This window comes from Cibotium barometz, chromosome 52 (genome assembly GCF_041138505.1).
Source record: "Cibotium barometz isolate CiBa-2024 chromosome 52, ASM4113850v1, whole genome shotgun sequence".
NCBI lineage: Eukaryota > Viridiplantae > Streptophyta > Polypodiopsida > Cyatheales > Cibotiaceae > Cibotium > Cibotium barometz.
Genome location: NC_141097.1, coordinates 5,633,984 through 5,660,218, shown reverse-complemented (window position 1 = coordinate 5,660,218; position 26,235 = coordinate 5,633,984).

Sequence of the window (26,235 nt, the reverse complement as noted above, 5' to 3'; positions counted from 1 at the left end):
TAAATGTGGAAAGATATGATGAGATGGAAAATGATATGATTGGATGAGAATGGATGAATGACAATGGGAATACAAATGATTGGAGTTGGATTAAGTAATGTAGATTGATGTGGAACAATGTGGAAAGACGAGGGTTCGTTATAGAAATTGTATTTATGACATGTTTTATGTCAAGAATGCTGGGGAAGCATTTTGATCGTCTTGTGAATGAGGTCTCGTGGAGACCTAAGTGATAAAGTTGCAACACCTGACGGCGGAGAGTCAATGGAGGACGTCTCACGTAGCAAGGTCGGCCAAGGTCTTGACCAGCCTTGGTTTGATTTAAATGATGAGCTTCCGATACAGTGGATGAGGGACCAAGGAAGCAGCCTATGAGTGAAGTGCTAGGTGACCTGCAAAGGATCCTAGAGGGTGCTGACCATACAGTGCTCGGGCTCTGGGTCACCAAAGATACCCATGTGTGCATCGAGGAAGATATTGGAACAAGGAGTAAGAGTTGTTTTCTGAATTCGGGCATGGATGTAGTTGATTAACCTTGCTGGTGGGTGAGTCCATGGCTCTTTTATATGGATCTGTTGGTTGATCTTGTTGATCTTCAACAGAGAGTCCATTTGGATTTTTATAAGTGAATATATTTTCGGGTACTATGAGCTAGGAACTATTGAAAAGGCCCCTGAGTGGACAGGTGGTGAGCATTCTGGTTGCCAATGATGCCATAGGTACACCGATGAAGGAATGATTAGAAATAAGAATTCAACCAAATATTTTGAAGGATTATGATTAATGATACTATGGTTTCATTAAAAGATTGTTTTAGAGTCAGCTGAATCTGTGAAATAGGCAATTTTATATTGGTTGTGTAAGTGGTGTGATTATCTTGAAGTTTGCATGAAGCGTCGGCTAGGGGGCCTGGGAACTCTTTTCCCTGGTACCCGGGACAAAACATAACTGAATTCCTAATTGGATCCCATCACTACAGTGGTTAGGCGGTTGGCTAACCCATAGGCTGGACTGATGGATCCCTAAAATGAGATTCAATTCTATTATGGTATGATAGATGAAGTAAATCCCGGCTAGTCTTGTTCTATGGAAAAGAATCAACGGTTGTGCCTCTTGATGAGGAAAAAAGCATCGGTCTCTATGATCCAAGTGCAAGTTTCTTCCTTGATCTGACCATGTGACTTACAGGTTCAGTCGGATCAGTTTGGCTAGTTAAGGCTCTTGACTACGTTAGAATTTAAAAAAATATCCTGGAGGAATCGTTCGTGCTTTCCGGGCGAGGGAAGTTTTTTCGGGTTCAGTTTTGGAAGAACTGAGGGATTAGTCTCTTGTCTGGACATCCGTGGGCGAGGCCCCGAGTGAGAGGCTCTGCCCCGCGCAAAAAGTGCTACTTCCACTGCTAGCACCCCCGAATTTGTTGCGCGAAGGAGGCAGGGATCTTTCAAGAATAGACCTAATCTTTAACTTCTAGAGAGTGTAATTTATCCCATCCAATTTATCATCACTAACAGTTGGAGGGCAGGTACAAGCAGCTATTTTATTTGCAAGTTGAGCCATCTCTCTGAATTTGCCTTCAAATAGAAAAAACTACTAAAACAAGCTTTGCCTAGAGCCTAAACTCTAATACCTTGTAATAATACATAATAGAAAAAGCAAGATTAACATAATATAAAGCAAGATTAACATAATATAAAGCATTGAATTACAAAAAGAAGTGGAGAGTAAACATTATTGATTCTTGCATACTTGATTAAAAATTGATAGCGTTCAATGCACTTGTCTATGCTATGGATAAGGAACTTTGATGGCGCTCTAGATAGACTCTAGATGGAGGATGTCTTGCTTATAAGTGTTCTTGAACACAATGAACTCGATGATAAACTAAGGCTGCTATAGTGCCCAAGGTTTAGTATTGACATAGATCGGCTATGTCAACTAACCCACAACTTGTTCCAAAATGACCAACTGACCATATCATCCGATTGGAATCATATTAGACTATAACATAGTCCCATAGTGACTTCGTGCATCTCTCACGGCTATTTAAGACTGTCGGGACCCTCAAAATGAACCTCCTAACCCAAGAATAGTATATCCTTGGTTTGTTATATCTAGCACGCACTAATGTGGTCACATAGCTTGCATAAGCATACATCTTACCTGGTAGGGTGCCAAGTCTACATAAGCCATCTTCTAACCATTTGGCACACATGTCTAGTGTCTAAACTAGGAACTATTGGTAGGTGCTTAGGAGGTTCTCACCACAATGGCTACTCCTCTCATAAAGCAAGGGTAAAAAATAAGGAGCATATCCTATGGTCAAAGTAGAGATGGGATGGTGAATCTTTCTTTAATAGAAGGTGGAGTCTATAGGAAAATTCGGCAAATGTTTAAAAATTTTCAAGATATATACTCACTTTAAGTGTAAATTTGGTGATTTTTCCTCTAAAATGTACCCAAAAATGCTACTTCAGGCTACTATATTAAGAAAGTCATCCTTTTTTGGGTCTAAAATAGCCCAAAACTTTTGGAAGACTCTTGAAAATTAGCCTTTGGACTAAATTTCACCCCTAATTTTATCCTTGAATCTCATAAAGGGTGCCTTACAAAATAGATCACATCCATTATACTACTGAAGGATGACCTATTTCTGACACCTTTTTTTGATGGTGGCATCGAAATATGTGTTGATAAACGTCGCAAATCACATCCAAAGAAGTGTCAATATAAGGGATGGAAATTTAAAATTTGAGTTTGAATTTGCATAAAAAAGTGAACTGAAGCGAGCATCGAACTAACGGTCGAAAAATAGACTTCATCAACATTTATTTTGACTCTTTTATCGACACTTGTTTTGATGCCTGTATTGATGCGTATTTTGACATCTATTTTGACTTTGGGAAATTTTTAATAGAACCGTCTGTATTGATGCATATTTCGACATCTATTTTGACTATGGGAAATTTTTAACAGAACCTCGGCACCTCACTATTAGAATTTTTGAAAATTGGAACAAGTTCACTCTCTCCCCAAAAATCTGCAAGTTCTCTTCTCTCACCTCCCCCCATCCCTATACCCTATACCCTCTTCCGCCATCCCTTTCTTGCTTTAGATTTTTTTATATGTGTGTGATGCTAACATCATATGTTTTTTGTTTGTTTTGTAGGTTCTATTCTCTCCCCCAAATTTCTACAAGTTTTCTCCTCTCATCTCTTCCATCCCTAAACCCTAAATCTAAGCACTAAATCTAAGCCCTTTCCCCATCCTTTTCTTGCTTTCGTTTTTATATATGTGTGTGGGATAACATGCTTTTTTTTGTTTTGTTTTGCAGCTTCTAATTTGTTGAGATTCTAGGTAGCCCTTGTCCTTTTCTCTTTTTATTTATTTATTATTTGCCTTGCTTTTGATTATTGCACCCTTGGGTGTTGGGGTTTAGGATTAGTTTAGTCTTAAGCATGCATGTATCTAGCTTAAGATTAATGCATGCATTAAGCTCTATGCATAGAGCTTAATCTATGCATGCATTATGCTCTATGCATAGACCTTAATGCATGCTTAATCTATGCATAAAGCTTAATGCATAGATTAAGCTCTATGCATAGAGATTAATCTATATATGCATAGAGCTTACTGCATACATTAAGCTCTATGCATAAAGGTTAAGCTCTATGCATAGAGAATACATGAATTTAGCTCTATGCATAGATTAAGGCTTAATCTATGCATTAAGCTCTATGCATAAAGCTTAATCTATGCATTAAACTTTATGCATGCATTAAGATCTATGCATAAAGCTTAATCTATGCATTATGCTTTATGCATAGATCTTAATATATGCATAGATCTTAATACATGCATAGAGTTTAATGCATAGATTAAGGTCTATGCATAGAGCTTAATTAATGCATTAAGCTATATGTGTTTTGTTTGTGTTTGTTTTATATGTTTTCAATTATTTTCATCTCTCTCTTGGTCTATCCCTCTTCTCAAGCCCTCCCTTAAGAATCCAAATAGCAAACAATCTATCCGGTAAGTGCCCTAATCTCATGCTTATGGGTTTTATTTTTTAGTATCTTCTTGCTTTTGGTGTTGCCCATGTCATGGCATGTTGTTAGGCAAACCCATAAGCATGGGCATGTTGTGTGTGTAGACCATGATCATACACTCGGTGACACACTCGCATATAGCTCCAATATCTCCACTGTGCCTACACTATAGGCAATGTCTGTGAGCCAATTTTATCATTTTATGTCACAGATGAGCCCCAAGCAAAGGGCTATGGCTCAAGCCTACTTTGGGGGAGGCATTGGCAATTCTACACAGTCATCAGAGCCCATGATCACCACACACTCGGACACTCCATGATATGTCACACAAACCCCACCCACGGCTCGCTCAACTACTTCCAATCGTAGAAGATGAGATTGTTCGATGGGTTGTTGCTGTGGTGGTGACTCCACATATGCTTCTTCCCCTCAGCACCGTGAGCTTCCACCCACCATTGCCAATTGTGAGGGGACACCACACTCGCCCTCATCCCGCCACTTCGACACAAATCCCTCTACCCCCAATCCGGCTTGTTTTCGATACGAAGTAGTACACGGAAATGTGGTCTTTTGGATGATGTTGGCAATGAGATGAAGTCTTGAATCCGCGAGTTATGCCATATAGCCTTTGCATACGATTGCCCCAACAATAAAATGAAGGTGTAGTAGCAAAAATAACAACGTTTTTATAACTAGAAGGGTAGGCAGATGTCGGGTTGTTCTTGTTGATAGAAATGTTGCTATTTTTGCTGTAATGGATTTGCTAACTTAGCAGTGATATTTTGCTATTTCATAGCAAAATTTTGCTGCTATTTGTGCTGTTCAACAACAACGAAAGCATTGCACAATAAAAAAAGAGATGGGACAGATTGGGGAGTTTGCACAGGACTCCCCAGTCTACCCCAGCTGTAAAAAAAAAAATAGAATCACAGTTTTAGTTTTATGACATAAACACAAACATAAGAAACACATAGACTATGAAGAATGCAATTGATCCCACAATTTATTTTATTTCACGAAGAATCGGGCCTTTAGCCATATATATAAAAAATTTCTACAATGAAGAGGTGGATACCTAGAATCCTCATCGGATTCCAAGTGATCATCATCATCGTCTTCATCATCCTCTTCACTTCCTTCCATCAATTCATGCTCATAATCAAGATCCTCCTCTTCCTCTTTCCTTTCATCCTACATACATGCCATCAAGCGCAAGGCAAGCAAGGGCAATAAAACTAGTGCTACTTTTGCCAAAGCAAAAGCAGCTTGCTCCACCTCGCTAGCACGTCTACTAGCCCCCCATACTCCCTACTATGTCGTCGTTGTGGTGAAGATGGACGTGAGGAAGTAGGGGTGGGTCTAGTCAAGGAAGGTGTGGGATCGTCACAACCATATCATGATGAGCCTGCATCACTCGGCCCCATGCCTATCAAAGGTGTGGCCTGTCCCAACTTACCAAGTGGGGTAGATTTTTCCCATGGCGTCGACTGGCTCGATTGTAAGCCCGCCTACATATAAGATTAAAAAATAAGACTTATAGAACGCATAAAAGATTAACTTTGTGTATGTGAAAGGATTTGATGGAACCATACCTGTGTCTGAGTAAAGTGAGACCAAGCTTCTAGCCCATATCGTTTGTTTATAATAATAGATAGCAGATTCGTCACATCATCAGGGTCTTGTGAGGGGTCAATCGACATTGACTGCCTATACATACATGCATGATGCAACAAAACATGATTACTCTAACAAAAGCCATGCTTAAAGCTTATGCATAGACTATGCATAGCTTGTGCATAGCCTATGCATAGCCTATGCATAGGTTATGCATAGCCTATGCATATGCACATGCATATGCATAACCTATGCATAGGCTTATGCATAGCGCTTACGCATAGGCTATGCATAGCCCTTATGCATAGCTTATGCATACCCTATGCGTAGCCTATGCATAGGGCTTATGCATAGCCCTTATGCATAGCGCTTATGCATAGGCTATGCATAGGCTTATGCATAGCGCTTACGTATAGCGCTTACGCATAGGCTATGCATACCCTATTCGTAACCTATATATAGGCTATACATAGCTTATGCATACCCTATGCATAGGGCTTATACATAGCGCTTATGTATAGCCTATTGACCTAACCCTAATCCCCAGCACCTAAGGGTGCAAAAACTTGAGGAGAAGAAGCATAAACAAAGAATGGAAAAAGAGGCCTTACCTCTTCTTTGAGAATTCATAGAGCCGATCCGTGGCCTAATCCCTTGGTGGTTGTTCACTTGAACAGACCTACAAAAAATGATCATAATAAATCAAAAAGTTAGTTCATTTTGACATATCATAAAATAGGACTTATGCATAAGGCTATGTAATTGGTTTATGCATAAGGCTTATGCATAAGTCTATGCATAAGCCTATTGCATAAGGCTTATACATAAGCCTATTGCATAAGCCTTATGGATAAACCTATTACATAAGGGAATATGCATAGGCTATTTTATAAGGCTTATGCATAAGCCTATTGCATAAGCCTATGTATAAGGCTTATTGCATATGTTTTTGCATAAGGGTTATTGCATAGGCTATGCATAGCCCTATTGCAATAGGCTTATGCATAGCCTATTGCATATAAAGCTATGCATAAGGCTTATTACATAGACTATGCATATCCCTTATGAAATAGGATTATGCATAAGGCTGTGCATAACCTTATGCAATAGGCTTATGCATAGCCCTTATTGCATAGGATTATGCATAGCCCTTATGCATAAGGCTTATTGCAATTTAGGCTATGCAATAAGCCTATTGCATAAGCTATGCATAGGGCTTATTGTTGCTGTTATGTGCACATTATATGTGCATATACTAGGAGGCTAACCCACCCTAGGCATGTGAACATGGGAGCATGCTCTAGTGGGGCAAGGGTTAGGTCTAACCTTGGATTGAGATTAGGGTCAAGCAACCAAGGGTCAAAGCCTATTGCATAAGCTATGCATAGGGATTATTGTTGCTATTATGTGCACATTATATGTGCATAGACTAGGAGGCTAACCCACCCTAGGCATGTGAATATGGGAGCATGCTCTAGTGGGGCAAGGGTTCGGTCTAACCTTGGATTGAGGTTAGGGTCAAGCAACCAAGGGTCACACATGGAGAGTCAAGAGTCACTTTAGGACCCTCCTATATAATAGGGGCATGGGGCACTCGCAAGGGATGTTCTCTTGTGTAGAGCATTGTGTCTACTCTCTTGCCGTTGGAAAATACAATTTCTTGCTAGAAATCAGAGAATTAATTTTCTCTGATGCATGTACGCACCGTCGGGTTCTCTCCCGTGTATGTGGGATTCTTTTTCTTTCCTCCATCAAGATTTTCTTCTTTTTTCTCTTTTCTATGTGGGAACAACCTCTTATGAGGATATTATTATTATTTATTATTATAATTTTAAAAAAAAGCTCACAGAGAAAGAGAGAGGAGAAAGAGAGAGGAATGTGAAGAAGGAGGAGATGGAGAAGAGGAATATTGGGGGAGGAGTTTGGCTCTCCACCCTCCCCTCTCCATGGTGATTTCGTGCACAACAGAGGGGGGGAAGGTGCGGGAGGTTTTCAGGCCCGCGACGCACAGCCCCCCCAGTTTTCTTCATAAAGAAATTCTATTAAGCTTTTAAAAAAATCTTATTTCAAAGCTTTATTAGCTTTTAATTAAAGCTTAATTAATATTTGATTAAAGCTTTATTAGCTTTTAATTAAAGCTCTATTAGCTTTTAATTAAAGCTTCATTAGCTTTAATTAAAGCTTAATTAATATTTGATTAAAGCTTGATTAATATTTGATTAAAGCTTTAAAAAAGAGAGAAAAAAATATTCATATTCATGATATTTTTTTGAAAAAAAAATTCATGTTGAGCCCATTAACCTTTGGGGTCCATTTTTTTTGACCTTCCGTATTGTCTTTTCATTTTCTTGTGATCCTTGACTTTTCGTATTCCGGGATGACCTTTCGGGTTTTGAATTTTTTGACCGTTTGTATTCTAATGCATTCCGGGTGCATTAAAAATTTTTAAAAAAATTTCAAGAATTTGTGGAGAATTAGACAAAGGTTATTTCAAATTTTTGGAACATTCGAGTTTGTCCATTTGGGCACCCGTGATCGTTCAAATTCCTTAGAAAATCTTTTTTTGTTAAGAAAATTAGTAAATTCACTAAAATTATAAATTTTAATTGGATTTGAGAATTGTCAGGTGGTATTGAAAAATTTTGTGTTCGATGGTATTCTCGAGGTAATTGTTTTTAATAATTTCTAAAAATTAGAAAAAATCTAGAAATTATTTTAGAAATCCTAGAAATTGGTATTTTTGAAATACCAATTGTATTTTGGCAAATATTATTGCTGAAAGTTTCTGGAAAATTTTAGATTTGGAGTGCCATAAGATAAAATTTGGTGGATTTTAAAATTAGTAAATTTTGAGACCCTAGAAAAATAGAAAAAAATCATGATAATTCTTTTTTCTTGAGAATTTAATATTTTTAGGAATTATCTAGTGTTGAAGTATGTTTTTTTTACGTGCTGACATTAGATAGATGCGGATTATTTATGTATAATTAATGCGAGTGTGCCTCGTATTTGTAGTTATTTCCGTTTGGTTAATTCTAGATGGGGTTTTCATGATTTTTTACCATTGTTTAGCCACCAAATGCTAGTCAAAGCATTTTTTCTTATGTACAGTCAGTTCTAACAAATTGATTTACTAGATCATTTTGGTCAAAAGAGGAAAAGTGAAGTTGAATTCGAGTGAAACATGATTTTTTGAAGAACTTTATTACCATGGCTCATATTGACTTCGCAGCCAATGATAATCTCGATGAGATGAGTGATCATCTCCCAACCTAGATGGAGAAGATCTAAAATTTCAAGTTGAAGAAGAGGAGGCTGGAAAGAGTGATTTTTTTGAAGTGGTAGAGCATCTTGAGGCAACTATTGCCAAATGTCATGATGAGATGGAGTCACTAAAGATGCAAATTTTGACTTTGCAAAAAGCTCTTTTGGTGGCACCTCCTACTCCTACCAAAGTGGTTGATCCGTCGTTTGCACCAAAACTGTACTGCGGTGAGAAAAATGAGAAGACTCAAGAATGTGTAGATGTTCGGCTTAATAGGTGGACTACACATTTTGCCTTTCATCCATTCACAGATGCACAAAAGCTGCAGATGGTAGGGTTTATTGAAAGAAAAGGCATTAACTTAGTGGAAGGATCTCAAAGATGATTCCATTCCCACCACTTGGCAAAGTTTTGAGGAAGCTTTTAAGAAAGAGTTTGTCCAACCAGATGATGAGTTCGAAATAATTTCCAAGCTTGTTAAAAATAGCATGGAAAATCAGTCTTTTGACAATTATGTGTAGAAATTTAGACAATTGGCTGCCAAAGCCAAATCTGATGATTATACCTTGTGTGGAATTTTCATAAATGGTCTAGATCATGATTATCAATACGGGGTAAAGAAATGCAAGGTCAAAATGACTGAGGATGCTATTCAAGCAGCTCAGGTTTTTCATAAGACTATGGTTGATGCTAACACTTCAAAACCGTCGTCTAATGAAAAGAAATCCACATTCACCTTTTCAAATAGTGGACAAAAAAGAAAGTTGGTTTTCACACCAAAACCAAAAAATTCTGACAATGCCAGTAAAAGAAGCAAAAATTTGTGAGCAAGGATAATATCACATGTTTCAAATGCAAGGAAAAGGGACACACGAAGAAATTCTGTCCTTTGAATAGAGCTACAGCACCTTTGACGCTTGGACAAAAGGCAGCACTGAAGAAGTTCATACCAAAGAAATCTATACATGTTATAAAACTTCAAGGTAAGTTTTTTGAAGTCAATATTACGCATCTTGAAGGAAGCCAATGTTCAGATTGTACTTTCAGTAAAGACATTTTTGGTCCAAATGAATGATTTCGTGTTTATGGATCAATAAATGGACATCAAGTTCATATTTTTTTGACCCTAGTAGTACTCACAATTTTATTGACAACATTGTGGTACAGAGGATGAAGTTGGAAACCACACAGAATGATCACATGCACAAGGTCAGGATGGCTGGAGGACAAGTTCAATTCTGGGACAAGAGGGTGTCAAAACTACCGTTAGACATCCAGTTGTACTCATACAGACTTGATTTTCATGTCATGAGCTTGGGTCATATAGACATCATTCAGGGATGAAATGGTTTCATTAAAAAAATAAGGATTTTTCTGTTGATTGGGTCAAACATTTGATGTCTTTCCATCACAATGGAAACCTTGTTACTCTTAAGAGAAACATTGTTGTACCCAAGGAAACTTTAATTAATGAGCTTGAATTAATGGAAAATCTTTTTAACTATGAACTTTTCCAATCGGTTATGGATCTAGTGTCTTCATGTGTTCATTTTGATGTAAACACTATTTCTATGGATGTTTGGAAAAGTAAAGTGTTAAATTCCATTAAGAGCAAATTTCAGGATGTATTTCCTGATGAGTTACCTCATGGATTACCTCCTAAACGAGAGGTGGACCATAAAATTGAGCTAGTGCTGAGTGAAAAATCTATTAGTTTTCCTCCATATAGGCTTAGCCAGACTGAGGAAGACGAGGTAGCAAAGCAACTAGTTGAATACTTGAGGATGGGTCAAATTAGACCAAGTAAGTCTCCTTGGGGTGCACCAGTTCTCTTGGTTAAGAAAAAAGATCAAGGTACCTGGTGGATGTGTATTGATTACAAAAGTCTTAAACAAAGTTACAATTAAAAACAAATATCCATTGCCTAAATTAGACAATCTTATTGATAGGTTGCAAGGAGCTAAGTATTTCACAAAGCTTGATTTACGAACCGGTTATCATCAGATCCATATTACAGAGGAAGATGTTCCTACAATTGGTTTTAGGACATGTTATGGCCATTATGAATTTTTAGTGTTACCCTTTGTTCTCACTAATGCAACAAAAACTTTCCAATAGATGATGAATAATATATTTCAGGATCTGTTAGGAAAATGCATGGTAGTTTCCTTAGATGATATTTTGATATATAGTAAAACTTTGGCTAAGCATGAGAATCATCTTAAAGAGGTTTCTAAGAAGGCTTAGGAAGGAGAAACTGTATTGTAAATTATCTAAGTGTGATTTTTTCAAAAAAGGAATTGTTATACTTGGGTCATAAGATCTCTCGAGATGGCTTAAGTATAGATTTGGATCCTATCCAAAAGGTTTTGGAATGGCCAGTTCTGCGTACGGTTAAGCAGTTAAGATCTTTCTTAGTTTCGTGGTATTTCTTCGAGAATCTGTGAAGGATTATTCGAAGTTGACAGTGCCTTTTACAAACCTTCTTAAGGGTAAAAATAAGAACTCTAATTCTCCGATTGAGTGGAATGAGAAGCTATAGGAAACTTTTGATACTTTGAAATATAAAGTTTGAGATGCTCCCGTGTTAACCTTACTAGATCCTAGTAGGCCATACATTATTAAGATTGATGCTAGTGATTTTGTGGTAGGCGTAGCTTTGTTCCAAGATGGGAAGCATGTGGCCTTTGAGAGTAAGAAACACAATGATGCACACACTAGGTACCCAGTTCAAGAGAAAGAGTTGTATGCAATTATTCATGCTTTAAAAGCATGGAGACAATATCTCTATGAGTCTCAGTTTATGGTCTTGATTGATCATCAGTCTTTGCAGTTCATTTGTGATCAACCGGACTTGAAAGGTAGAAAGGGCATATGGGTTTAATTGATGTAGGACTAGAAAGGTTGGTGAAGTTAATGAACTTAGCTTCACGGAAATTACTTCTAACTTGTACGACTCACTCAAGGAAAAATGTTGGAATTTGGCAAAATTAGGGTCCACAACTCTGAGGTAGATTAAAACCTGGTGAATCAAGGAAAAGCTAACCAATTTTTTATTCGAAATGGTCTTTTATTCCAAAATGATAAGGTTTGCGTACCGGATGTGCCTGAAACTAAACTGAGGATCCTATTTGAGTGTCATGATGCACCGTTGGCAGGACATCCGGACATATAGCATACCTTGGCTTTGGCTAGAAGGACTTTTTATTGGCAAAAAATGAAGGATTTTGTTCAAAATTATGTAGTCATCAGTGTCAGATTAATAAGGTAGAACGTCTTAAATCTTTTGGATTATTACATCCTTTGGATATTCTGTCTCGAAAGTGGGAAAGTATTTCCATGGATTTTATTACAGGAGTTCCATGTACCAGCAGAGGTCACGATGCCATTTGGGTAGTTGTGGATAGATTGACAAAAATGGCTAGGTTTTTACCCACCACAAAGACAACAATTAAAGCTTTGGAATTGGCTTACCAAGTTGTTGAGGCTATAAGCGATTTTGAGACTCTAAGTTCACAACTCATTTTTGGCAGGAAGTTTTTAAGAAATTGGAAACTACTTTGAGTATGAGTTCCTCTGATGGGCAAATAGAGCGTGTGAATCAGATTTTAGAGGATATACTTTGTGCATATGTCTTTGGAAAACCATTGAGTTGGGAAAAGTATCTTCCAATAATGGAATTCGCCTATAACAGCTCTAAGCATTGGTTATAGTCCGTTCATGCTTATGTATGGGCATCAACCCAGGGCACCTGTTTGATGTTGGTCTTAATAAGGACATTGAGCTTGATGCATCGAGGGATTTCTTGCAAGACATGCAAGAACTGCTGACCCAACCTCAGGATTCTATCAGGAGTAATTAGGATAGAACATGGTTTTATGCTGATAGGGGACACTCACCTCGGTCTTTTGAGCCTAGAGCATTGGTTTATTTGAAAGTTCCTAAATATTCTCAGACTTTGTCAACAGGAAAGTGCTCAAAATTATCTCCTAGATATTGTGGTCCATTCCGAGTTATACGTCAGATTGGCATGGTTATGTATGAATTAAAACTACCTCCACATGTCAGAGTTCATCCAGTCTTTCATGTCAGTAGACTAAAAGAGAAGCTAGGAGGTGAGGATAACACAATTACTCCTCAAGAACTCATTGAAGTTAAAGATTTGTCTTATGTTCCACATGAACCTGAAAAGCTAATTGAATTCAAGGAAAGGAAACTTCATAGTCGCCTTATCCCTGAGATTAAAATTAAGTGGAAAGACAGGGAGATTGAGGATTTAACTTGGGAGTCAGTTGAAAACGTTCAGCACAATTTTCCTTCTTTTCATTGCAAGAGTGCAATGTTTTGAGAGAGGGGAAGTATGTTATGTGCACATTCAGGGAAAGAAAACTTCGTAGTTGTTGTGAGACCCCTGCCCTCTCCGCGCACCGAAATCCCAAAAGCTAGTAGTGGAAGTAGCAACCTCACGTGCGGGGCAAGGTTTCCCATTCGAGGCCTTGCCCATGAATGTCCGAACAAGAGACTAATCCCTCGGTTCTTAGAAAACCGAACCCGGAAAAAACTTCCCTCGCCCAGAAAGCATAGGCGATTCCTCCAGGAGAATTATTCTAACGTAGTCAAAGGCCTTAACTTCCCTTTTTCATTCCGACCAAACCCGTGGATCACATGGCCGGATCAAGGGAGAAACTTGCACTTGGATCATAGAGATCAACGCTTTTTTCCTCGTCAAAGAGGCACAGCCGTTGATTCTTTTTCATAGAAAAGGGTTTATCCGTGATTTACTTCAACTATCGTAACTTGAACATGATTGAATTTTAATTATAGGGATCCATCAGTCCAGCCTACAGTCCATCAGTCCAGCCTACAGTCCCATGGATTAGCCAACCGCCCAACCACTATATTGATAGGATCCATTATGAAAATTTGGTTATGTTTTGTCCTGGTGGGTACCAGGGAAAAGAGTTCCTAGGCCCCCTAGCCGGCACTCATGCAAAATACAATTTAGACACACCACTTATGCATCTAATATGAAATTGTCTTTTACAGATTCAGCTATCTTTAAGGCAAACTTGAAATGAAACCATAGTATTACTGATCATAATCCTCCAAAATATCCAGATCCAATTTCCAACTTTTCCACTTTCCAACTATAAAATCCAATTTCAGTAATTCCTTCCTCAGCGTACCTATGGCATCATCGGTAACCAGAACGCTCACCACCTGCTCACTCAGGGGCCTTTTCATCAATAGTCCCTAGCCCATAGTACCTAGGAGTTTAATCACATAAAAAACCATATGGACTCTCAGTTGGGGATCAGCAAGATCAACCAACAAGATCCATGTAAAAGAGCCATGAACTCATCCGTTGAAGACCAGCAAGGTCAATTAACCAGATCCATACCCGTGTTCAGAAAACAACTCCAACTCATTTTCTTCCTCCCTGACACACGCATGGGTATCCTTGGCGACCCAAAGCCCAAGCACTATATGGTCAGCACCCTCTCGGCTCCTTATTAGCAAGGTGACCTAGCGCTTCACTCATAGGCCGCTTCCTTGGTCCCTCATCCACTGTACCGGAAGCTCACCATTTTAATCGAACTGAGGCTGGTCAAGACGTCGGCCGACCTTGCCACGCGAGACGTCCTTCATTGACTCTCCGTTAGCTGTTGCAACTTTTTCACTTAGGTCGCACGACCTCATTCACAAGATGGTCAAAATGCTTCCCCTGCATTCTTGACATAACACAATCTTTTAAAAAAACAGGTTTCATCTACAATTTAAACAGTTCCAAACAGAATTCCCATCTTTTCTCATCATCCACATCCTTTCACATTATTCCTCATCATCTCTCGTCGTTCCACATCATTTCTCATCATCCCATTCCATGTCATTTCTCATTATTCCACGTCATTTCTTATTATCCCATTCCACATTCCACGTCATTTCTCATTATCCCATTCCACGTTATTTCTCATTATTCCACGTCATTTCTCATTATCCCACAAATTCTACATTAAGTCACATCCAATCACATCATTCCTATATCAACTCACATCCATTCACACCATTCCTACATCCATTCACATCCTTTCACATCATTCCTACATCCATTCACATCATTCCTGCATCCATTCACATCCACTCAGATCATTCCTACATCCATTCACATCATTCCTACATCCATTCACATCCATACACATCCATTCACATCCAGTCACATCCATTCACATCCATTCGCATCCATTCAAATCATTCTTACATCCATTCACATCATTCCTATATCTATTCACATCCATTCACATCATTCCTACATCCATTCACATCCATACACATCCAGTCACATCATATCATTTTCAATCACATCATTCCTACATCCATTCACATCCATTCGCATCATTCCTACATCCATTCACATCCAATCACATCATTTCACATCTATTCACATCATTCCTACATCCATTCACATCATATCACATCCATTCACATCATCCTACATCTGTTCACATCCATTCACATCCATTCACATCCAATGACATCATATCGCATCCTACATCCATTCACATCCAGTGACATCATATCGCATCCATTCACATCCAATGACATCATATCGCATCCTACATCCATTCACATCCAGTGACATCATATCGCATCCATTCACATCATTCCTACATCCATTCGCATCCATTGAATGATTCTATAAAATTTGTGCATAACCTTCTTTATTTTTCTGACTATTGAATAATACTCAAAACTCCACTTTTAGCATAAAAATAGCTATGCCTAGAATGTGATAGGAATTTTTATTTTTACTTTATTAAAATTATGCATAAAAATAAGATTTATCTCTTTTTTGGAAAATTTTGCCAGAGCTTTACTGCAATTACTAGAAATGTTCAATTTTCTAATTTTAAATGAAAACTTGTAATGAAAATATGATAGGAATTCTTCTTTTAGAGTAAAATTAAATTATGCATACATAGAATAATTATAATTAATTCTTTTGATTAAACTAAAATAACCATTCCTCATTTCTAAAAATGTTAGCATAACCCTCTTTCAATTTAGGATGAGTTAATATGATTTTTCTATATCATAAACAAGTTTAAAAGAATTAATCATCCTTTTTTTTAGATTAAAAATCATAAAAATAACTAATCTCTTTCTCTAGCTTGTTAAGCCTAGAGTTTGGATTAAGATACAGAGATTATCATTAAGAATCATCCTTCTACCAAAGATCTAGCCATAAAGATGATTAATCTTTTCAAGAGAGAGATTTTCTTAAAGAAAATATTATAATTAAGCATAAAGATTAACATTAATCTTTATAATTAAGCATAAAGATTAACATTAATCTAACTAAACATTATGAATCATTGAAAAACTTGATTTCATGAGAAAACCATTCCATTGAAAGCTTCTTAAGCTTTAGAGGGGTTGAGATGAAGAAAAAATCATTGAGAGAATTGAAAAAAAACCATAAAATTAGGTTTACCTTTGAATTTGGCTTGATTCTTTGGCTAGAAGTGAAGCCCACAACACAAGCAAGTCCTTGGCCACCAAGAGGGGGAGGGTAATCTCCAAGAGAGGATGGAGAATAGAGAAGCTCCAAAGCTCCCAAGAGAAGAGACAAATAGAGGGATAATAGAAAGGGTAATCTCCAAGAGAGGACGGAGAATAGAGAAGCTCCAAAGCTCCCAAGAGAAGAGACAAATAGAGGGATAATAGAAATTACACTAAAATGAAGATAATAATGGCATGTAAATTCACAAAGATGAAAATACAAAGGAATGAGGGTCTATTTATAGGTGATGGAGGCCACTAGCCAAGTCCAACTGGGTTCTAGAGGTTTCCAGCTTCAGTTGACCCAATTTGGACAAGATTTGGATCAATTTGGCTCCCTTTTTTTAAATCTAGTTTGTGTTAGGAGAGATAAAAATATCACATTTTTTTGAATAAAAAAAAGCCAAGCAATGAAGATAAAAAAGGTGCCTACCTCAAGTGGCTTTCTATCCCTGAGGTGTCAAAAATGCATCATTTTACCAAAATATCCCATTGTTTTACTAATATACCTTAATTTTTAACTAATAAACCCTGTACTTAGTCAACTCGTCATCTTATGTGAGCATTTACTCATTTTTGGAGTATTTTCTTTTATTCTTTACATTTTTTTATCCCAAAACTTGGATTAATCCTATTGGCCCTTCGGAACCTTATTTGGACATTAATCTAAATTTTTTTGAAAATGTGGACCCTTAAGCTAAGGTCTCTTATACACATATTCAATCAATTCCTAATGCACATTGGAAAGTTCATTTTGAACTTCAGTTTCAGGGGAATTCATTTTAGATATCAGAAAAATTTTTGTATCAAAAAATATCTCAATTTTGAATTACCTCTCTGTAGACATTTTCTCTCTCAAGGCCAAAACAAGGTAAAACAAGATCTTTTTTCATTTATGAGGGGGGGATGATTACAAGAGACTGAAGGGGCGGTTCTTACACATGTGCATCTCAATATCTAGGGGGGAGTATTCTTACATCCTACCCCACTTAAAAAACACGAGATGTCCTCATCTCGCACAACAGTTGGAGGAAAATCTCTTTCATCTCTTTCTTCTTCTATCACTTCCAACATTATTGCCTTGAAATTGGACGACTGGTTTGGGAACTTCTCTCTTTGATTTCCCCAATTCTTAGACTCAAGTCTTGCATTACTTTGCATTGAAGCTGAGGGTTGGTTAGAGGATCTACCTCTGGGGTTTCCTTGCTTTTGATGGGAAAGACCTTAATTAATCTGAAAGGAAGGAGCTGGCATCTAGAATCTTGGTCCTTGACTTCCTTGTCTTGAAAACCTTGATCCGAAAGGAGTTGGGCAATCCATACTATGATGACCGTATCCTTGGCAGTTAAAGCATTTAACTTCTTTGTTCAAGGATTGTGTTCCGAGAAAAAGATCCTTCTTCCATTCTGGAACTTCCCATATCCTGAGTTTGACGTTGTTGTCTCTTAGGAGGCGGAAATTTGGAATCACCTTCCAGAGAGCTAGGAATCTTTTGAAAGATGATGGTGTTAGCTTCGACAGTACCTTGATATCAAAGGCCTTGGCAAAATCCTTTGCCATCGGCACTGCTTCAGCCATAGAAACTAGCTTTGCATTCTTCACCAGGGTATCCAAGGGTTCGTTAATTCTCTGAATGAACCTGGCCATCAACTATTCTTTATCCAGCAGTGGCTAGTATTTGAGGAGGAGAGCAAACGCTTGGTGATATTCCTTCATGGTTCGACTTCCCTGGGTTAGCTCTAGGAACTCGTTCATCTTTGTTTCTAGGAAGCCAAGAGGACATAATCTCTTCCTTAGGAAAGCTTTGAGATCATTCCACGTTTGGGTGTTTCGATCCAAACGGTTTGTCTCACAGTGGTTCCTCCACACTACCACGGCTGTTTCTATGATCTTCATCCTGGCAAGAGCCGCCTTACTTTTTAATTATAGCGAGTGACATCGAAGTACTCTTCCATAGCTTCGATCCACTTCTCTACTATTTCTCCCAAGTGCTCCCCTTCACCTTTGAAAGGTTCAGGCTGAGATTTATAAAGAGCTTTACAAATATACGGGTCGAGCTCTTCCTCATCGCGTCGGGGGCTAACATTTCTACCACGATGACCTTGATCCATGATCCTATTAATACGAATTTTTATTCCCTATTGTCCCTTTTTCCAACTTAACCAAGACGCTCAGGTGAAAAGATTATTTCAAATTTGAAAGGAATTAAACTTTAGATCCAACTGATTCTGGGGCTCCTTATAGTTTGGTCAACCTTCCCAGAATCCTGCTATAAAGATTCCTTCTATAAGAAGAACATACATAACTCATCATCAGAAAATAGTTCATTCATATCCTTAACACAAAAATGGTCCATCAGACTAGTAAATTCCAATTTTCATCTGAACATCCCCCACGGGAATTTTAATTATACAAGTTCTTAATTTGTCATTCCTCAATTGGGTCTACTCGGTCAAAGGTCAAACTGTGAACAATCTATTAGCACAATCCACTAATCTCATAGTGATCTGTGAAAGTCATAATCGTCTTCCAAGTTACTAAGATCATCATTGGGTTTCTCTCCATTCATCTTCATTGTGGCTTTATTCAACTTATCTTCTTTCAACCAGAATTCAAAAATCATCATCTTTCAATCAGAATCTAAATCAATTTATCAATTCTCAACCAGAATTCTAAAATCATATCCAACCAGCATTCGAATTCATCATCTGGGATAGCATTTTTGCTTATAACTTCAAGGTCTTACATTCACTCGTATATATTGTCAGTAAAGAGCTGCAGTTATACCCATGGTATATATGGGTAATCACGATCCTTGGAGCTATAAGGTAAATACCATCATATCTAGGCCTCAAGCAAGTCAGGGATTCCACACAATTATGGTACTTCCATCTAAAAACCCAATTCATCGATTAAAAGTCTTCATTAATGAAGCTTAAGGAATGAGAATACAATATGTAAATGCTCTTTCTGAGTTTATAAATTTTTGATAAAATTTATTTTTCCTTCTTAAGCTTTCAACAAGGCTCTGATACCAGCTGTGAGACCCTTGCGCCCTCTGCGCACTGGAATCCAGGAAGCTAGCAGCGGAAGTAGCAACCTCACGCGGGGGGCAGGGTTTCCCACTGAGGGCCTCGCCTACCACGAATGTCTGGACAAGAGACTAATCCCTCGGTTCTTCGAAAACCGAACCCGAAAAAAACTTCCCTTGTCCAGAAAGCATAGGAGATTCCTCCAGGAGAATTATTCTAACGTAGTCAAAGGCCTTAACTTTGCTTTTTCATTCCGACCGAACCCGCGGATCACATGGCCGGGAACTTGCACTTGGATCATAGAGATCAACACTTTTTTCCTCGTTAAAGAGGCACAGCCATTGATTCTTTTCCATAGAACAAGGATTATTCGTGATTTACTTCAACTATTGTAACTTGAACATAATTGAATTTTAATTATAGGGATCCATCATTCCAGTCTATCCCCATCCAGTCCCATGGGTTAGCCAACCGCTCAACCAGTGTATTGATAGGATCCATTATGAAAATTTGGTTATGTTTTCAACCGGGTACTAGGGAAAAGAGTTCCCAAGCCCCCTAGCCGACACTCATGCAAAATACAATTTAGACACACCACATGCACCTAATATGAAATTGGCTTTGACAGATTTAGCTATCTTTAAACAAACTTGAAATGAAACCATAGTATTACTAATCATAATCCTCCAAAATATCCAGATCCAATTTTCAACTTTTCCATTTTCCAACCATAAAATCCAATTTCAGTCATTCCTTCCTCAGCGTATCTATGGCATCATCATCGGCAACCAGAACGCTCACCACCTGCTCACTTAGGGGTCTTTTCAATAGTTCCTAGCTCATAGTACCTAAGAGTTTAATCACATAAAAAACCATATGGACTCTCAGTTAATGATCAGCAAGATCAACCAACAAGATCCATGTAAAAGAGCCATGAACTCATCCGTTGAAGACCAACAAGGCCAATCATCCAGATCCATGCCGGTGTTCAAAAAATAGCTCCAAATCATCTGTTGAAGACCAACAAGGCCAATCAACCAGATCCATGCCAGTGTTTAGAAAATAGCTCCAACTCATTTTCTTCCCCGACGCACGCGTGGGTATCTTTGGCAACCCAGAGCTCGCCAAGCACCGTCTGGTCAGCACCCTCTAGGTTCCTTATTAGGGACGTGACCTAGCACTTCACTCATAGGCCGCTACCTTGGTCTCTCATCCACCGTACCGGAAGCTCACCATTTTAATCGAGCTGAGGTTGGTCACGACCTCGGCCGACTTGCCACGCGAGACGTCCTTCATTGACTCTCTATCAGCTGTTGTAACTTTTTCACTTAGGTCCGCACGACCTCATTCACAAGATGGTCAAAATGCTTCCCCTGCATTCTTGACATAACACAATCTTTTAAAAAAACAGGTTTCATCTACAATTTAAACAGTTCCAAACAGAATTCCCATCTTTTCTCATCATCCACATCCTTTCACATTATTCCTCATCATCTCTCGTCGTTCCACATCATTTCTCATCATCCCATTCCATGTCATTTCTCATTATTCCACGTCATTTCTTATTATCCCATTCCACGTCATTTCTCATTATTCCACATCATTTCTCATTATCCCATTCCACGTTATTTCTCATTATCCCTCTGTTTCTACATTAAGTCACATCCAATCACATCATTCGTATATCAACTCACATCCATTCACACCATTCCTACATCTATTCACATCCATTCACATCATTCCTACGTTAATTCACTTCATTCCTACATCCATTCACATTCATTCACATCTAGTCACATCATATCACATCCATTCACATCATTCCTACATCCATTCACATCTATTCTTATCCAGTTACATCATATCACATCATATCACATCCTACATCCATTCATGTGCATTCATATCATCATATCACATCCATTCACATCATTCCTACATCCACTCACATCATTCCTACATCCAGTCACATCATATCACATCCATTCACATCTATACATCCATTCACATCCACTCACATCATATCACATCCATTCACATCATTCTTACATCCATTCACATCATTCCTACATCCATTCACATCATTCCTACATCCATTCACATCCAATCACATCATATCACTTCCATTCACATCATTCCTACATCCATTCACATCCATTCGTATCATTCCTACATCCATTCACATCCATTCACATCATATCACATCCATTCACATCATCCTACATCCATTCACATCATTCCTACATCCATTCACATCCATTCTTATCATTCCTACATCCATTCACATCTAGTGACATCATATCACATCTGTTCACATCATTCCTACATCCATTCACATCTAGTGACATCATATCACGTCCATTCACATCATTCCTACATATATTCACATCCATTGAATGATTCTATAAAATTTGTGCATAACCTTCTTTATTGTTTTGATTATTGTCTAATGCTCAAAACTCCACTTTTAGAGTAAAAATATCTATGCCTAGAATATGATAGGAATTCCTCTTTTTACTTTATTAAAATTATGCATAAAAATAAGATTTATCTCTTTTCTGGAAAATTTTACCAAAGCTTCACTGCAATTACTAGAAATGTTCAATTTTCTAATTGGAAATGAAAACTTGTAATGAAAACATGATACATAGCATAATTTTATAACCATAATTATAAGCATAATTATGATTAATTCTCTTAATTAAACTTAAATAACCATTCCTCATTTCTAAAAATGTTAGCATAACCCTCTTTCAATTTAGGATGAGTTAATATGATTTTTTTATATCATAAACAAGTTTAAAAGAATTAATCATCCTTTTTTCTAGATTAAAAATCATAAAAATAACTAATCTCTTTCTCTAGCTTGTCAAGCCTAGAGTTTGGATTAAGATAAAGAGATTATCATTAAGAATCATCCTTCTACCAAAGATCTAGCCATAAAGATGATTAATCTTTTTAAGAGAGAGATTTTCTTAAAGATAATATTATATTTAAGCATAAAGATTAACATTACTCTAATTAAACATTATGAATCATTGGAAAACTTGATTTCAAGAGAAAATCATTCCATTGAAAGCTTCTCAAGCTTTAGAGGGATTGAGAAGAAGAAAATAATTGAGAGAATTGAAAAAAAACCATTAAAATAGGTTTACCTTTGAATTTGGCTTGATTCTTTGGCTAGAAGTGAAGCTCACAAGCAAGTCCTTGGCCACCAAGAGGGGGAGGGTAATCTCCAAGAGAGGATGGAGAATAGAGAAGCTCCAAAGCTCCCAAGAGAAGAGGCAAATAGAGAGATAATAGAAATTACACTAAAATGAAGATAATAATGGCATGTAAATTCACAAAGATGAAAATACAAAAGAATGAGGGTCTATTTATAGGGGAGGGAGGCCACTAACCAAGTCCAACTAGGTTTTAGAGGTTTTGAGCTTCAGTTTGACCCGATTTGGATAAGATTTGGATCAGTTTGGCTCCCTTTTTGATCTAGTTTGCATTAGAAGAGAGGAGAGATAAAAATATCATATTTTTTTGAATTAAAAATAGCCAAGCAATGATGATAAAAAAAGGCACCTACCTCGCTCTATGCATAGAATGCTTAATAGATAGCTTTGATGGAGAGATCTCCATCAAAGCTCATGACCAAGTGTGGATGATGACATGGAGAAGAACCATAGGAGAGTGCTAGGTAACATGCCACACCATTCGGTGACATTGGTTAGAGTGCGGAAGAATGGCTGAGACTCATCTTTCCCAACCAATGAATGAGGTGCCTCCACCATTGCCACATGAGGAGGAAGAGAATCTCATCATGGACGACATGGTGAATGACTTCTTTGGATGGGAGTTCATAGATAATAGTGAGCAAGCTCCAATGTCACAAGAGGAGGAAACCTTGCATAGAGAGGTAAGCACCCCTTTGTATGAGGGATATTCGTAGTCCACACTATGAGCAAACTTGGAGCTATTAAACTTGCAAACAACTTATGGATGGAGTGATGCAAGTGTCACAAGTCTTCTTTGGGGTAAGACTGCCTCATTCTATTCTCTCAAATAGAAAATGTTTCATGTTCTATGTACTCTCCTTGCTAATATTTGACATTTGATTTCTTATGTTATGTTGTAGGCTTCTCAAGAATATTCTTCCCCCTCGAAATCTATTACCCACACTATGAGCAAACTTGGAGCTATTAAACTTGCACAAACAACTTATGGATGGAATGATGCAAGTGTCACAAGTTTTCTTTGGGGTAAGATTGCCTCATTCTATTCTCTCAAATAGAAAATGTTTCATGTTCTATGTACTCTCCTTGCTAATATTTTGACATTTGATTTCTTATGTTATGTTGTAGGCTTCTCAAGAATATTCTTCCACCTCAAAATCTATTACCAAACTCAGGAGATGGGTGTCGTAAAATGCTCTCTATTCTAGGTATGGATAACACAAAATACACGCATGTCCCAATGATTGCATGTTGTTTAGAGGGGTTAATAAAGATACAGCACAATGTCTACAATGTGGGGAGAGTCGCTATAGAGATGATTTGCAAGGAGATAAAGTTCCACGAAAGGTTTTGAGACACTTCCCTATCATTCCTCACATCCAACACATGTTTAAATATAAGGGGATTGCAAAACTTATGACATGGCATGCTACTCATCACTCAACCAATGGCATCATGAGGATCGTATAGCTGAATCACCGGCATGGCAACATGTGGAGCATCAATGGCTAGAGTTTAAAGATGAGCCCCGTCACTTAAGTCTTGGCTTGGGCATGGATGGTGTTAACCCATTTGGCTTCAAGTCCACATCATGGTCTACTTGGCCTATTGTATTGGTGAACTACAACCTCCCTCCATGGGTGGAAATCAAGAAAGGTCATATCATGCTAGATCTCCTTGTACTAAGCAAGTATAAGGTAGCAAACATGGATGTGTACCTCGAGCCTTTGATTGAGAAGCTTGAGACACTATGGTGAGGTACCAAAGTACATGGCATTTCAATGGCATTTCAAGGCCAATAAATAGGCGTGAGAGTCAGAGGTGAAAGGAGTTTTGTTTTGGACAATGAATGACTATCCTATGGTGAGGTATCAAAGTACATGGCATTTCAAGGCCAATAAATAGGCGTGAGAGTCAGAGGTGAAAGGAGTTTTGTTTTGGACAATGAATGACTATCCTAGGTTCTCGGATTGCTCAGGTATCTACTTGAACCTTATATGCATAAGGCTTTAACCTTTAAACTTTAAGTTTATGTCTCTATCTTAATCATCTCAATTTTAAAATAGATTTGGCAACCTCCGGACATCATGCATGTCCGATTTGTGGACCATCACTTATTTCAGAAAGACCCTGTACATTTAAGAAGGTGGTGTATGACAATCATCATTGATTTCTCCCTCCTTCACATCCCAAGTATGTGCCACATGATGTCTCACCACTTGTGAATGCACCCCCAATCCACCACCAAATGGGATGTCTAGACACTCAATCTTCTTTCGACTTCCATGTTTGTGTGACATGAAGATTAATCATCTCTTAGATCCCACAAGAATGTGGCAACAAATATTTGGGACCATTTAATTGGTAAAAGATGAAAAGATGCAGGGGGGAAGAGAGCTTGAGCTCTTGCAAGCACACACACACACTCACAAAACCCTAATAGAGAACACACAAGGTGAGAGGCTGAAAATCTTCTTCTTCTCTACTCAACACTCAACACACCATATACAAGATAAGAGTACACATAATATGAAAGGTACTCAACCAATACATACACGGGTTCTCTATAGTGTGAACCCGACTAAATGAGATGGCGCTATAGCTATGCCAGTCTCTAGAATGGCTGTCACACAGCCTGTCATCCCACTGGCCGCATATCACCCAAGATCTCACCAACCATGCCAGTGGTGTAAGTGTGGGGCCTATCCCCCAGGCGGGTCATCAGTGTCCACCGCCTCACTAGACGAGCTCAATATCTCAACACTCCCCCTCGAGCTCAGCTCCATCTCATGTACACCAAGCAAAGCCCTGAATCTGCGGAGCTTCTCTGTACCCAATGCTTTGGTGAAGATGTCAGCTACCTGATCCTCTGTGGTGCTGACATAAACAAGGTCAAGATCTCCTGCCAAGACCTTCTCTCTGACGAAGTGGTAGAGGACCTCTATGTGCTTCGTACGAGCATGAAAGACTGGGTTCCTGGCCAACTGTATACTGCTAATGTTGTCACAGAAAATGACAACTTGTCCATCCACTGATAGACCCAAGTCTGCAAGTAGCTTTCTCAACCAAGCTACCTCACATGCTGCCATAGCAGCTCCTCTATACTCGGCCTCTGTACTCGATAGAGAAACCGTAGGCTGCTTCTTGCTGCTCCAAGTCACAGCAGCACTCCGCAAAGAAAACATGAAGCCACTGGTAGATCTTCTGTCTGCGATACTACCAGCCCAATCAGCATCTGTGTACCCATGTACACATCTCTGTCCCAATATCATAGAATAGTCCACAATGCAAAGTAGACTTCACATACCTCAGTATGCGTCTCACTGCATCCAAATGCGGTTTCCGTGGAACCTGCATAAACTGACTCACCAACCCAACAGCATAGCTCAAATATGGTCTGGTGATCGTCATGTAGATCAAACTTCCTACTATGCATCTGTACATAGTAGGATCCTCCAAGATCTCTCCTGAATCTGCACTCAATTTGCCATTCT